Here is a 17,428-nt window from a genome sequence, read left to right on the forward strand (position 1 = left end):
TTCTCTGTGTGTTGTCTTACTTGATTGCTCACCTTAAGAATATTATGAATTGGCACTGTCACATCATCTTTAAGGTGAGTTGCAGGATGGTCAGTATTTCTGCTCTGAGCTTGACTTCCTTCTTCAGCTTAAAAGGAACAATCTCTGCCATTTTACTGACAAAATCTGTGAGGTCCTCTGGAAGAGACCAAGAAACTCTGATCATAGAAAACTGCAGCACTATAAGTGGAAACACAAGACTGCTCAGGCTCCAAATCCAAAATCATGAGATGTCTCTGTATATACCTAGCTAGCAGAAGAGACCGCCAAGGATTCCTCTTATCTGCTGGACCAAAGACTTCAATCTGGGCCAGTGCCTTGGAAGAGCTTGCTCCAGTGTTACGTTGGAAACTGCCAATGTAGTGGCCAGTACCAATGCCAAAGAACTTCGATGCCTGAGTTCATGGCTTCAGAAATTCTTATTTCCAGGACTGTCTGAACCCCACTTGGCATAGTAACATAGTAGATGACGGCAGAAAAAGACCTGCACGGTCCATCTAGTCTGCCCAACAAGATAAACTCATATGTGCTACTTCTTGTGTATACCTTATCTTGATTTGTATCTGCCATTTTCAGGACACAGACCGTAGAAGTCTTGCCCAGAACTAGTCCCACCACCCAAACACCAGCCCTGCCTCCCAATCTCAGCTAAGCTTCTGAGGATCCATTCCTTCTGCACAGGATTCCTTTATGTTTATCCCACGCATGCTTGAATTCCGCTACCGTTTTCATTTCCACCACCTCCCGCTGGAGGGCATTCCAAGTATCTACCACTCTCTCCGTGAAAAAATACTTCCTGACATTTTTCTTGAGTCTGCCCCCCCCTTCACTCTCATATCATGTCCTCTCGTTCTACCGCCCTCCCATCTCCGGAAAAGGTTCATTTGCGGATTAATACCTTTCAAATACTTGAACGTCTGTATCATATCGCCCCTGTTTCTCCTTTCCTCCAGGGTATACATGTTCAGGTCCGCAAGTCTCTCCTCATACGTCTTGTAATGCAAATCCCATACCATTCTCGTAGCTTTTCTTTGCACCGCTTCCATTTTTTTTACATCCTTAGCAAGCATTTGGCATTGGTGTTAAGGGAATGAACTAATATAAACTCAAAAATATCTCTCATATACTGGCACAGAGTATTTTTATGTATATGACTATCGTTCTGTGAAGCGCATTTAAAGAATTGATTCAATTAAATAATTACTTTTGAAAAAAGGTGAAAAAAGCCTCAGCAATAAGCCCAACCAACCGCCCAAGTAAATGTTACAGGTAACTTGGGAGGAGGAAAATCAACGGGCTGTCGTGTCTTCACGGGCTCAACCCCCCCCCCCCCCCCCTTATATTTCAAGTTGCATAGTATAAAAATGCTGACTTCACAGAACTGACTTAAAGTAGATCCCCAAACTACGTGAAGCAAAGGTTTTGTAACTTAGCTCATTATTGAAATCAAGCAGGCAATGTGTTAGTGGTCAATCCGTCATACTGACTTTGGCCAGAGTTTTGCAATAAGCTGTCTCAAGGCGTGAAGAACCTTATAAAATGTGAAACAAAAAATAATAATCAATCAAAATCGTGAACAAAACACAAAAAAACAAATTATACATCCAAGCAAACCTTCAATGTGAAAAAATCAATCAAGCAAGTCAAAAGTTAAGATCGATAGTTCAGAGAAAAATACTTGCCACTATTATTGGGCACATTTAGCCTTGTTTCAATGGGATCACCAGCCACAAAATGGCTGCGGCGTTTCGCTTCTTTCATATTATCAACGGATTGATGTCATGTCCGGAAAATCCATTCTGATGTCATATCCTGTGACATAAGTGAATCACCCTACTAATTGAGTGTCCCATCTTATGTAAACAAATACATTCAATTGGTATGACCTAACAAACTCTGCGCATCTTGAGAAAAAGGAGGGGAGGGGTTTTAAACAATGTTAGACATATCTTCAAGAATAAAAAATAGAAGATAATGCTATTCAGAGAAAATTCCTCCATTCCAACCGCAAGTTTAAACCCTGGGGCTTTTCTGTATTCAATGAAAATATCCAGAAATGTTCCCAAATCAACAAACCAGGAAATAGATGATTCTATGACCTGTATACTCCGGGGATTGACATGAATGGGGCATAATCGAACGGGGACGACCATCTCTAAGGATGTCCCGGCGAAGGGGCGGGGAAACCGCTATTATCAAAACAAGATGGGTGTCTATCTTTCGTTTCCATAAAACGGTCGGGGACGCCCAAATCTCAACATTTAGGTTGACCTTAGAGATGGTCATCCCCGATTTTCGGCGATAATGGAAACCGAGGACGCCCATCTCAAAAATCACCAAATCCATTTGGTCGTGGAAGGAGACAGCATTCGTACTGCACCGATCCCCCGACATGCCAGAACACCAACCGGGCACCCTAGGGGGCATTGTAGTGGACTTCACAAATTGCTCCTAGGTGCATAGCTCCCTTACCTTCGGTGCTGAGCCCCCCAAACCCCCCCAAAAAAACCCACGCCCCACAACTGTACACCACTACCATAGCTCTAAGGGGTGAAGGGGGCACCTACATGTGGGTACAGTGGGTTTCGGGTGGGTTTTGAAGGGCTCACATTTACCACCAGAAGTGTAACAGTTAAGGGGGGGTGGGCCTGGGTCCGCCTGCCTGAAGTGCACTGCACCCACTAAAACTGCTCCAGGGACCTGCATACTGCTGTCATGGAACTCGGTATGACATTTGAGGCTGGCAAAAAAAAAATTTAAGTTATTTTTTTAGGGTGGGAGGGTGTTGGTGATCACTGGGGAAGTAAAGGGAGGTGATCCCCAATTTCCTCCGATGGTCATCTGGTCAGTTTGGGCACATTTTTGAGGCTTGGTCGTGAAAACAAATGGACCTAGTAAAGTCGACCAAATGCTCGTCAGGGACGCCCTTCTTTTTTCCATTATCGGCCGAGGACGCCCATCTCTTAAGCACGCCCCATTCCAGCCTTTGCTACGCTTCCAACACGCCCTCGTGAACTTTGGTCATCCCCGTGATGGACGCCCAAAATCATCTTTCGATTATGCCGATTTGTGCGACCCTGAGAGAAGGACGCTCATCTCCCGATTTGTGTTGAAAGATGGGCGCCCTTCTCTTTCAAAAATGCCACTGAAAGTCTCTAGAATTGTTCGGAAGCACTGGAACATCTTGAATATGTCACCTGCCTTTGTTCACACACACCTACGTTTTGCTTTCACCAGAAATTCTAACTTGAAGGAATTGTTAAGACCAACTGATATCTCTAAAACCACTCAGAAAATGACATCAAAGGGCAGTCATACCAGATGCTTACACTGCACTCTATGTGATAACACACTGGAATTAAGAGAGCATTTTGTTCATCCTAAAACAAACAAAAAGTTTTTTCTAAAGTTTAACAGTACATACTCGCCTGACTATGTAGTGTATCTAATCATCTGTCCGTGTCCTAAAATCTATGTGGGGGAAACCACCCGCCCTCTACGAAGATGTTTGTCAGAACACAAGAGCTGTCTTAAGAAATCTAGATTGGAAGCGCCGATTGTATCGCACTGCCTCGACATGGGACATGGTTTTTCCTCTCTTCAAGTCTGTGCAGTTGATCATATTCCAGCACATTCCCTTGGTAGACTCAAGAAGATGCTAAAGAGGGAACAATTCTGGATATTTTCACTGAATACAGAAGAGCCCCAGAGTTTAAACTTGCGGTTGGAATAGAAGAGTTTTCTCTGAATAGCATTATCTTCTATTTTTTTATTCTCGAAGATATGTCTAACATTGTTTAAAGCCCCTCCCCTCCTTTTTCTCAAAATGCACGGAGTTTGTTAGGTCATACCGATTGAATGTATTTGTTTACGTAAGATGGGACACTCAATTAGTAGGGTGATTCCCTTATGTCACAGGATATGACATCAGAATGGATTTTCCAGACACGACATTAATCCATTGATAATATAAAAGAAACAAAATGCAGCGGCCATTTTGTGGCTGGTGATCCCATTGTAACAAGGCTAAATGTGCCCAATAATAGTGGCAAGTATTTTTCTCTGAACTATCGATCTTAACTTTTGACTTGCTTGATTGATTTTTTCACATTGAAGGTTTGCTTGGATATATAATTTGTTTTTTGTGTTTTGTTCACGATTTTGATTATTATTTTTTGTTTCACATTTTTTAAGGTTCTTCACGCCTTGAGACAGCTTATTGCAAAACTCTGGCCAAAGTCGGTGTGACGGATTGACCACTAACACATTGCCTGCTTGATTTGAATAATGAGCTAAGTTACAAAATTTTTTCTTCACTTAGTTTGGGGATCCACTTTAAGTCAGTTCTGTGAAGTCAGCATTTTTATACTATGCAACTTGAAATATAAGGGGTTTTTTTTGAGCCCGTGAAGACACGACAGCCCGTTGATTTTCCTCCTCCCACTTTACCTGTAACATTTACTTGGGCGGTTGGTTGGGCTTATTGCTGAGGCTTTTTTCACCTTTTTTCAAAAGAAATTATTTAAGTGAATCAATTCTTTAAATGTGCTTCACAGAATGATAGTCATATACATAAAAATACTCTGTGCCAGTATATGAGAGATATTTTTGAGTTTATAAGGGAATGAACTAAGCCAAATGATGGTTCAGCATCTCCTGCATCCTCCTTTACAACTCCCCCTTGAAGATTATTGACACAAGTACATAATGGGATTCAAAAGGAAAGGAAACATCCTCATTGCTCACTTAAGGTGTACCAGTATCTGGATCTCCAAGACTGTTGCACTCCCCCAGATGTCATTGAGGATGAGAGGGAATGCTTGGTAGTAAAATGCTAGATGCCAAGATCTCCTTTCCTCTATGTGCCAACAAAAACTGAGGCTAACACCCTTTCACCTTTGCTTGATATCAGAATCTCTCAATACAGGTGCTAAAAAAGTGGAATATTTCTCTTTCTTTGGGTATGATTTCAACAAGGCCTTTAATGCCAATGCATCCCTAGTATCCAGCAGGTGCTTTGGAAAGTCAGTTTCTCCAGTGCCAATGCACTTGGACTGGACTAGGTTGAACCAAAGAACTTCTCTTTCTGTTGCTGATAGCCAAGCATCTATGTACATAAGAACTGCCAGGTTCAGGTCCATTAAGCCCAGCATCCTGTTTCCAACAGCGGCCAATCCAGGTCACAAGCACCTGGCAAGATCCCAAAATAGTAAAACAGATTTTATGCTGTTTAACCTAGAAATAAGTAGTGGATTTTCCCCAAGTCCATCTTAATAATGGCTTATGAACTTTTCATTTAGGAAATTATCCAAACTTTTTAAAAATCTTGCTAAGCTAACTGCTTTTACCACATTCTCTGGAAATGAATTCTAGAGTTTAATTGCACGTTGAGTGAAGAAATATTTTCTCTGACTTGTTTTAAATTTACTACTTAGTACCTTCATTGCTTGTCCACCAGTCCTAGTATTTTTGGAAAGAGTAAACAAGCGATTCACATCTGCCCACTGTACTCCACTCAGTATTTTATAGACTTCTGACAAGTGGCGTACTAGGGATGTCAAGATCAGGCCCGAGGTACAACTTGGGACATCATTCAGTGACACTCTTCTGCTGCACTGCCTCAACTAGGAGTTTTTGGTTTCTAAGACATAAGGCAAATAGCTGCCCCCAAAACAAATGATTTAATGTTTAAAAACATACCAACCAGTATCACTGAAAGCACCAATGCTAGTACAGATTATGGCTAAGACAAAATTAATTTTTCAGCATCTTTTACAGTTTTCTTATCCAGAGCTTTTCTGATATGGAAAAGAGGTAAAGCTGAGTTAACCAGATGCACAAAGCAGAGTTTTAACATAAGGAATATTCACTCACTGAAACCCTGGAAACATTGGAGCTGTTGGACTCTGCAGAAAAAGAAAACTGAGGTGGCCTAGCCCCACACATGCACAGTACAAAACTTTGGAAAGCTCTGGAAGCTTTAAAAGCTTTATTTACCTTTTCTTTGACCTGGGCTTTTGATTTATTTCTCTAGCATCTTTTAGTATGGGAGGACTATATATTCTGTTTATACTTGGAGAATAAAGAGCAGTAAAGTGTTTTCACACAGAATTGAAATGCTCATGGAAAAAACAATCCAAACTTCTTATACACTCTAATAGGCTTCAGTTTGCATGTTACCACTTAGCAAAGGGATCTTGAATTCATCATGGATAGTTTTCTAAAAATATCTGCTCAATGTACAGCAATGGTCAAAAAAGTTATAGAATGACGGGAATTATTACCTCTACAGCTGCCTGTGGTACACACTTCATTGTGCTTCTTGATAGTCATCTAACACCTAGAATTAAGAAAGAATATGTGAAGAAAGAGAAAATATCTGTAGCCCACATCTTGAATACCATGTACTATCCTAGCACCCCATCTCAAAAAATTAACGTAACCTGGCATCAGCCATAGACGATGTACTTGTGGCTATGTAAATGCAGCAAAGGTGCATGTAAGTTACAGCATTTTGGGGAGCTATTACTAAGCTGCAGTAAAAAAAAAAAAAAGCTTGCGCTAGTTTGAAATTAGCGCTTGCTGGGCCATGTTTTTTTTACTATGGCGGGTAAAAAGGCCTTTTTCTAATGGCGCGGTAAATGGCCTTGCACTAATATTAAAAGTACTGCCTGAGCCCTTAAAGCCACCTATTTAGTTGGCAGTAAGGGCTTACACGCTACTCTTGTGGCAATCAGACAGCGAACGATAATGTGGCCTCACTGCCAAGTATCGCCAGGAATGCCACCCCCCCCCAGGGAAGAAAATAGAAAATGATTTTCTAGCATGGGAAACAGCATGCGCTAACTTCAAAACCACCTTACGCTAGTCTCCTGGCTTAGACGGCCAGGGGGCCAATAGCTTTGGGTTAAAGTGGTAGGTGCATCCTTATACGGGATGCATCTAATTGACATTGTGTGCTATAGCAGACAGTACTGAAGAGGGACAGGGTGCTTTGATGGCACAGCCTGTGGTAACATAAGAAAGAAGGGCTGTGTACTCAGGTGAAGGTGATGTTTATTAGTGGGTTGATTATGTTATGCGTTATGATAAATACAATGTTAAGGACCTGGCTGCGGCCTAAATAAAATCCACATTGTCAAAGTAAATGGCTTCTGGTGTAGTGCTGGTTAAGGGAGTGGTTGTGTCTGAGTGAGTGCCGAATGCCCGTGTTGATAGAAAATGATTTTCTAGCATGGGAAACAGCATGCGCTAACTTCAAAACCACCTTACGGTACCCGCGCAACCATGATGGTAGTGTCGATTTAGTGTGCTCTACCTGCACGTTAGCCCTACTGCAGCTAAGTAAAAGGGCCCTTTCATGAGCTGCATGAATGACATCTCTGCATATGCCCCACACATGTGAACAGCCCCTTGTATTTACGCACTATGCCACTTATGCAAATCCTTAAGTCGCTTTACTGCCACTTATACATTGTAAGTGTACACTTACCTGCAAAAGTGCTGGCGGCCTGCACACTAATATGCATAAGTGGAATATAAATGCGGGCACACAGTGATACAATTGCCCTTTGTGACCAGAAAGGAAACTGTCCAAAATATTTATTTGGGAATAGTAAAAACAAGATTCTGAGTTTGTGAATTAGTCTTGGTAGATAAAATAGTGTCATAAAGGCATTCAGGGCAGGTTGGGTTTCAAGCTGCAGAATTATTAACCTCAGTACAACATATATAAGTAACATTCTTCAGATATGAGAAATATTTTCACTGATGTCTGTTCCCTGTATTAAAACCCAAAGAAAGTAAAACGACCAGGTTAAATGAATGTCAGTGCAAACTAAGGGGCTCTCTTACTAAGGGGCATTAAGCACTAACATGCAATTAGCATGCAGTAAAAGTCTACTGCGCAAACATATCAAGTAGTTTGCCTGTTACCGCATGTTACTCCATTTTTCTGAATTTTTTCTGGGGGGGGGGAAGCATTGATGAAGAGTGGGTGTGGAGAAATTGTCTTACGTGATAATTTTTTTTCCTTTAGTTTTGTCTCCTTCTGCTGGTGGATAGACGTAACCCATTAGTCTGGAATGGTCTGGTATGGGCGAAAAGGAAGGAAGAAAATTATACTTAGCACACACTAACTGGCTAATGCAGCATTAACACAAGAGCACTTAAGAACAATAAATAGGAGGTGGTACGTGGTCCCACATTAATGTCCTGCAGGTACAGCAAGCTAATGTTTACATTAATGCCCAACCTGCAATTAAAAAATACAGGGAACGCCTCCAATATGCGCGACATTAAATTTGGGCTCAGCGCACAGTAAAATCCTATGTTACAACGCATTAAGCCCTGATTGCTGCACACTTTAGTAAAAGGGTCCCTAAAGGAACAAAGCCAATAATGCTTGCCACATGTCACTTGCAAATTTGCCTCATTTACATACTCTCTTTAGCACTTATTTCTTTATAACATAATGTAGAAAAAAGGCAGCAATTATAAGCAAAAATAAGACATGCTTACAGTTACAAACCCCTTTTCCCCTTGGGGTAGTTTAATTTATTTAATTATACCACTTTGCACAGAATTATTAAAGCAGTTTACAATAATAAAATATTGAGCATCAGCTATAATTGGCATGCAATGTCAGAATGTGTTGCAATGTATAGATACACTTTTCTCATCACAGTGATCTTTGTTCCACAAAAGCATGAAACCACAGGGGATCTCTGAGGAAGGGACTGTAGAGCTGGAAGTCTGTATGGATGGGCAGACTGGTTAGGCTGTATGGTCTATTATCTGCTGTCATTTTCTATGTTTCATTTTCTCTGTTTGCCTTCAATGATTCATAGCTGTCTTGTTCGTGAATATTCAGAATTGTCTGTACTCTGGCCTGGCATTTTTGTTTTCATTTCACATTGTCAGAACTCAAATCCAACATAGTTGTCATGGCCTCATCACTTAACAGAGAATAAAGCTAGGGCTGCTGGACAATGGAATTTTCCGTCTCACACCAAAGGGCTCCATCCTTATACCCCTACAGGGTTCAAAACAGAACATCCATAGCAGTTGTTTGATAATATAGAGATAGAGCCTCCATATTTGTAATTATTGCTAATACCTTGAGACATTATGGGTTTCATTTTCAAAGCACTTAGACTTACAAAGTTACGCAGGTTACTTTGTAAGTCTAATGCTTTGAAAATATGCCTCCATATGTACCAACCACATGAAAAAGTGATATGTGGCACAAAGCTCTGATAATCTCCCTTTTCACTTCTGCACAGAGATAATTGATATCGGTGATATGCATAACCATGTTATATACTAACCAATAAACATATCTGGAGATATATGAGAGAGTGTTCTCTCTCTCTCTCTCTCTCTCTGTCCTTTTTTTTTTTTTTTAAAGATTATTGGACAGAGTAACAGTAGATGATGGCAGAAAAACCAATCCACACATTTAGTTTACTGCATTATTTCTGTTATAAGAACATAAGAATAGCCATACTGGTTCAGACCAATGGTCCATATAGCTCAGTAACTTGATTCCAGCAGTGGCCAATTCAAGTCACAAGTACCTGACAGAATCCCAAATAGTAGCAATATTTATGCTACTGATCTCAGAGACAAGCAGTGTCTTTCCCCATGTCTATGTCAATAGTAGACAATGAACTTTTCCTCCAGGAACTTGTCCAACCCTTTTTTAAACTCAGATACACTAACCGCTGATACTACATCCTCTGGCAACAAGTTCGTCAGCTTAACTATTCATTGAGTGAAAAACAAATTCCCTCCTGTTTGTTTTAAAAGTAGTACCATATAACTTCCTCGAGTGCCCCCTTGTCTTTGTACTTTTTGAAAGAGTAAAACATTGATTTACATTTACCCATTCTACACCACTAAGTACTTTGTAGACCTCTATCATATCCCCCCTCAGCCATGTTTTTTCCAAGCTGAAGTGTCATAACCTCTTAAGCCTTTACTCATGAGAGGAGTTTATCCCCATAACCATTTTGATTACCCTTCTTTGAACTTTTCAAATTCTGCTATATCATTTTTAAGATAAAGTGAACAGAATTGCACATAATCTTCAAGGACCACACTACTAAGGTTATATCCTAGCTGCCAGCTATACGGTACGGCTATTGTAGGATATAAATTTTATCCAAGACAGTATTTATTATCCTCTATGCTTATCTACTCAAGAGGGTAGTTTATTGGGCAGATGAGGATGCAAGATCTGTTATTCCCTTAATGCTAGCAGTCTTCCCTTCCTATTATTACTACAAACCTATATAATAACCTAAACAGCTACCAGTACTAGTCTGGTTGTTGCATAAACATTGACTCTTAGCTCTCCGAGACCTTTCTGAACAGTTCCTTGCCACCATCAACCTATCATATGAACTCAGATAACACAAAGAGTATATAGCTTACCATTTAGATTCACTCAGCAACATGAGCACCTGTATTTCCACTAGAACTGTACTTTCATCCTGCCAGACCGTTAGGTTGATCATGAGCCCTTGGACCTAGGCCGAGGCCTAGGACAGACCAAGCTCACGCTATACAGAAACAATGGGCTACGAAGCCCAGCACACTCACGGAGACCAGAAAGCACCACCAGAAAAGGAAATAGACCATTCATGTGGGCCGCAAGGCCGAACTGGAACCCAAACACGCTAAAGGGAAGGGAAAAATAACAGAGAGAAGTCCTAGAAGGGACTGTAATTCAGTCAGCACACACAGCGCCACACATAGGCACCAACGATAGGTCACCAGACCAAAAACAAAGATACAGTCAATAACCAGAATAAGGGAAATCACCCAGAGAGTCACCCAAGTTGTGCCACACAGCTAAACGAAGGAGCGGCCTACACAGGATCCAAACAAGAGCTACAGCAAGAATAGGGTAAAAGGGAAACCACACAAAAAGACAACAAGAGCATCACAGCTAAATAAGGAGCAGTCCTCAGTATAAACAAACAGCAGGTAAAGGTAAGGCAGACTACAGAGAGAGACTGCTTCGAGCTACACCGCTCAGACAAGGAGCAGTGCACACAATAACCAAGCAACAAATACAGCAGGTAAAGGGTTAAGGCAGACTACAGCGAGAGACTGCTTCTAAATTCGAAACTCAGACTAGGGACAGTCCTCAACAGATACAGCAGGTAAAGAGTTAATAGGGAAACCTAAACAAAGGAAGTAAGCTCCCACCACTGACTCACCCAGCACACACAGGAAAGGAAAGGCAAGGTAGCATACACAGAGAAGCTGAACACAGCTGAACAGCAGCAAGGCAATCAGAAGTCCTACAGACTCACAGAACAAACACAAAGAGAGTAATGGCAACCATACAACAGAGGATACACACTGTGCCACATGCGCAGACTATGCAGAAGCAAGGTAAGCTCACAACTGAAGGAGATAACGCTAGAGTATCCTATGCAGGCAGATTTATGCTTCAATACGGTCTGACATCAGCTGCCTCACATGTCAGCCCAATCCCTGACATGGTCAATCAGGAGCGAGACCCAGTCACTACCCTGCCTGTCTCAGTAGGATCATAACACAGACAGACCTAGCTGCTCATTAATTCCATCATCACATGTGTGACCCATGCCACCTACCCAACAATGTAGGCCAAAGGTTTCCTGCCAAATGCCATTTGCTGAAGAGCAAACTGAGGCCACAGGGCACCGCTTGCCAAAATGCAAGCCAAAACCACCATCCACCACTTACTGAAACGTAAGCCAAAATCTAAACACTGCTTACTGAAATACAAGCCAAATTCACCATCCACCGCTTATCAAATTGTAAGCTGAAATCCAGACCACTGTTTGCTGAACTGCAAACCGAATCCACCATCCACCGCTTAATAGGCCCCTTTGCTTCTCAGGGTGAAATAGGTCCAATTTCAAAACCCAGCTCTCGGTCACCCCCTAAGTCCAGAGTGTCTTAGCTCTCTCCCCTTCTGGCCATGCAGAGTCCAGTTTCCCTTCTCCTTTGCTTTAAAATAGTCAACTTTTTGCCAGTCCAAATATGCAAATCAGTGTTCAAGTCAACCTTGGATATAGCGAAGATACTTACCTGTCGCAGGTATTCTCCAAGAAAAGCAGGCTTCACATTCTCGCAAGTGGGTAGACGATCCCGTGTCACCCGGGTAGTTATAATACCAAGAAAAAAGTTTGAGAGCTTTCTGGAGTGCGAGAGAGCTCCACCACGTATGCACGGAGTGCCTTCCTGCCTGCAATGAAACCACGTCTCTCAGTTTAATACAAAAGCAAACAAATAAAATAAAAAAGTGAAAAGAAACAACTCCAAGAGGAGGTGGGCGGGATTGTAAGAATGTGAAGCCTATTGTCCTCAGAAAGTACCTGCTACAGGTAAGTATCTTCACTTTCTCCGAGGACAAGCAGGCTTGCATTCTCACAAGTGGGGAATCCCTAGCATCCAGGCTCACCTAAAACCACAAACAGTGGTCAACTGGGCCTCGCAACAGTGAGGACGTAATGCAGATTAACCTGAAACTATATACAACTAGATGAGGGTGCAGCCTGGAACAGAACAAAACAGGTCAAGGCGAGTGGAGTTAGATTCTAGACCCCAAACAGATTCTGCAACACTAACAGCTCAAACGAACTGTCATGTCGGGTATCCTGCTTAAGGCAGAAATGAGATATAAATGTGTGGACTGAAGATCACGTCGTAGACTTGCAAATCTCTTCAATGGAGGTTGACTTCAAGAGGGCCACTATCACAGCCATGGCTCTAACATTATGAGTCGTGACATGACCCCCAAAAGGCAGCCAAGCTCGGGCATAAGCGAAGGAAATGCAATCTGCTAGCCAATTTGAAATGGTGTGTTTACTGATGGTGACTCCCCTCCTGTTGGGATCAAGAGAGACAAACTGGGTGGACTGTCTGAAGAGCTTCATCCGTGTAAAAGGCCAATGCTCTCTTGCAATCCAAGGTATGTTTTCCCAAGGGTGGGCGTGAGGACGGGGAAAGAATGTTGGCAAGACAACTGACTGGTTCAGATGGAATTCCCGACACCACCTTTGGCAGGAACTTAGGGTGCGTGCGGAGGACTACTCTGTTATGATGCAACTTAGTATAAGATGCATCCACTACGAAGGCCTGAAGCTCACTGACCCTACGAGCTGAAATAACAGCCACCAAGAAAATGAACTTCCAGGTCAAGTACTTCAAATGGCAGGAATTCATTGGCTAAAAAGGAGCTTTAATCAGTTGAGTGAGAACGACGTTGAGATCCCATGACACAGCTTTGCACTGATGGAGGATTGACAGGGAGCTTTGACAAAAGCAAACCTCTCATGAAGTGAACTAAAGGCTGTCCAGACAGAGGCTTACCTTCTACATGCTGAAGATAAGCACTAATTGCACTAAGGTGAACTCTTAAGACCAAGACTCTGAAAGTGTAAAAGGTACTCAAGCAGGGCCTGTGTAGGACAAGAAAGGGGATCTATGGCCTTGCTGTCACACCAGACGGCAAATCTGTATTTAAAAGATTAGCATCTCTTAGTGGAATCTTTCCTGAAAGCCAGAAAGACTCAGAAGACACCCTTCAAAAGACCCAAGGAAGCAAAATCTAGGCTCTCAACATCCAGGCTGAGAGACTGGAGGTTGGGATGTAGAAGCAACCCCTCGTTCTGTATGATGAGGGTCAGAAAACACTCCAAGGGTCTTCGGAGGACATGGTCTTGCTTGACCTTCAATAAAGGTTTCCCCACTAGAGGTATGGGAGGATACGCATACAGAAGGCCTGTCCCCCAATGAAGAAGGAAGACATCTGAAGCTAGTCTGTCATGGTCCTGAAGCCTGGAACAGATCTGAGAGATCTTGTGGTTGAGTTGAGTGGCAAAGAGATCCACCAAGGGGATGCCCCACACTCGGAAAATCTTGCGGGCTACACCCATATTTACAGACCACTCGTGCGGTAGCATTATCCTTCTCAGTTTGTTGGCCAGGCTGTTGTTTATGCTGCCAGGTAAGTGGCTTGGAGAAACATGCCGTGACTGTGTGGCCAAGGCCACATCTGGATGGCTTCCTAACACAAAGGGCAAGATCCCGGTGCCCCCCTGCTAGTTCATGTAATATACATTGCTACCTGATTTTCTATTTGAATTAGAATAATTTGATAGGACAACCGATCTCTGAAAGCCTTTAGAGTGTTCCAGATCACTCGGAGCTCCAGGAGACTGATCTGAAGATTCGTTTCCTAGAGGGACCAAGCTCCTTGGGTATGAAGCCCATCTATGTGAGCTTCCCACCCTAAGAGAGCTGCATTCGTCGTCAGCACTTTTTATGGCTGAAGAATTTGGAATGGTAGTCCCAAGGTCAGATTGGATTGAATCATCCATCACTGAAGAGAGCGTACAAGCTCTGGGGACATTTGGATGACATCTTCCAGACTTCTCGTGGCTCGATACCACTGAGAAGCTAGGGTCCATTGAGCAGATCTCATGTGAAGACGTGCCATGGGTGTGACATACACTGTGGAAGCCATGTGGCCGCCGCTTCTCACGCCGAAAAAATTAAAACTGAGAGACGAGGTCTCGCTGCGGGTGGGAAGGCACTCCGTGCATGTGCGGTGGAGCACTCTCGTGCTCCAGAAAGCTCACAGGTGTTAACTGGTGGTGCTCCCTGGAAAGATCTAGTATGCATCTGCCCAAGTAGCAGAAGGTTCCTTGGGCATGGGTGCATTTGCACAAATCAACCACTGTGGCAGCAATGATTTTTTGTAAGAATTTAATTTTACAAGCACTAAAATAACTTGCCAGAAATACAGACAAAATAATACAATCAGGTAATTATAAACTCTTCCTTAGACCACAAAATAGGGAGAGTGAAACAAGACAAGGAGATCAATTAAACAACAGTAAACAAAGAAAATGTGGTATTAACCTGATTATCCCCAGTTATTTATTATCTGAATCATTATTCCACATTGATCGTCTGGTTGGCTTCTTCAAACCCAAAACGGTATAGAGTCAATTTATTTCGTTGGAAACATACTTATTGTCCAATATTAGTGGAAATACAACAGATTTCATTTTTTCTCTTTTAAAACCAGAAATTATTTAACAATACAAACACTTGAGTCTCTAATCCAATACTGATTAAGGTAATCCCCGTTTCACAGGCTTCACTCCTTTTGAATAAATATACTAAGAGGAATCATTTCAGAGGAAAAAACTTTAGGAGTCATACCCGGAACTCTGGGAAAACAACAATCTCGATATTAATCATCTGTAATAATATTCATTTTGTTCAAATTTTTCTGGTCTATTATCATCTTCAAAATCTTAACCATTTCCTATTCCTGTAGAACTTAATTTGCCGTATCAATTTTTCATTCTCAAAGGATTCAATTAGATTTTCCATGTGGCTCACTAATAAGATTATATCGGAAGCAAACTTATTTACTACAACTGTTAGGTCCTGGAGTGCCTTCCAGATGATATTCAATGTAACCTCCACGGGAGCCAAAAACTCCAAGCTGATAGCTCTTGCGGGTTTAGGAGTGGCACCGCCAACACGAGTTCAGCTGTAAACGACTTCTGTTTCAGCATACACTCCTAACTCACTCCTCCACTCCTTTGGACATGGTGGTTAAATGAATTGGGAGTGATGAAGTTGTTTCCAGGTCCAAGAGCGTCGACGCTCCTTCGCCGGCGCTAATCAAAGGACTCACCAACCCAGTCATCTGTGGGCAGCTCGTCACGCATCGGTCCCACACTTGCTGCACAGGGGACAAAACGCTGGCCATCGGCGGCTGACCCCCCAATTGTCTCCTTCCTCTCAGTTAAGGTAACTGCAATTGCAGAGAGGAAATTTCAACAAAGACAAAACTTCAGAGGTCAGCTAGGCCGTTGAGTGTACGAGCTTCAGGTCACCATCTTTTCACTCTCCCTAATTGGGACACTCTTTGTCTGGTTTCTCCTCAGAGGCCTGTCTGATATGGGTAACCCTTCAGCATAGCCCTCTGAGTCATTGAAACACGGAAGCCCCTCCACCACTAACAAGGTGGTGTCCCTTCGGAGGGGGCAGCAATGATAATCAAGCGATTATAACACCAGAGTGACACTTGCTACCCTCCATACTATAGGATATAGCAATCTCACAGGAAAACTGTATTGCTGTACACTGTGATGTGTATGATTTGTCACTTCTCATTTTTTTTCTCTTTTTTTTTTTTGAATACTGTAAAGGAAAGCAAAAAGCTCACCCACAGTCCCGGGCCTAAGTCTTCCAAAGGCAGGCTGCAGAACAGTGTAACTGAGTAAATGAAAGAACATTTATCAGTAAGGCATAATTTCTCTTTCCTTAGTGTCTAGCTACACTGTTCTACACAACTGGGATGTACAGAAGCAAATCTACTGAGTGGGGAAGGCAAAGCTCTGCCAAAGACCAAAAGGACTCTGGCAAACACATTCAATTTGTAGTGTTTCACAAAGAAATGGAGCAACAACCAAGTTGTCACTCTACAAATCTCTTCAGGAGCCACTGCCCAGGCCTCTATCCAGGAAGTAGACTGAGCTTGAGTGGAGTGGGCCTTCAGGCCATGAGGAATGAGACCATTCTTGCAAATGTTGGTAATCTCAACAGTTGCTTTGATCTACCTCACAATGAAGGCCTCAGAGGCTCTTGGCCCAAACAAACTCCCTGATTCACATAGAAAGGAGACACCACCTTAGGAAGAAAGGAGGGGAACGTGCAGAGGGAAACCGAGTCCTCTGCAAAGGAGAGATACAAGTCCCAACAAGAGACAGCCTGCAGCTCAGAAGTTCCATAAGCTAAAGCGACTGCGATCAGAAAAAGGTCTTTAGTGGAGGCCGGGCACAGAGGCTCACACGGAATTTCAGCAAGGAGTTGGAGAACCAGATTTAGGTCCCATGAGGGAGAGAGAGATGAATCAGGAGGCACAAATGTGCTACCTTCCTATTTAAGGCCAGGGAGACACCCTTCACTTTACCCCCAAAATTGGATTGCAGCCAAAAAAGCAAACAGGATGTTAGAAATTATTAGGAAAGGGATGCAAAATAGGACCAAGAATATTATAATACCTCTGTATTGCTCCATGGTACAAACTCACCTTTGATATTGCATTCAGTTCTGGTCGCCATCTCTCAAAAGAGATATAGAGGGGCATAATCGAACGTTGCCAGCGATCTATTTTGGCGGCGGCGCAACAGCTGACTGGAACCGTATTATCGAAAAAGATGGCCAGCCATCTTTTTGTTCGATAATACGGTTTAGCCCGGCCAAATGCCAGAGTTCGCCGGGTTTGAGATTGCCGGTGTTGTTTTTCAGCGATAATGGGAAAAAATGCCGGTGATCTCAAACTCAGTGAAATCCAAGGCAT

This window comes from Microcaecilia unicolor, chromosome 4 (genome assembly GCF_901765095.1).
Source record: "Microcaecilia unicolor chromosome 4, aMicUni1.1, whole genome shotgun sequence".
Lineage (NCBI taxonomy): Eukaryota > Metazoa > Chordata > Amphibia > Gymnophiona > Siphonopidae > Microcaecilia > Microcaecilia unicolor.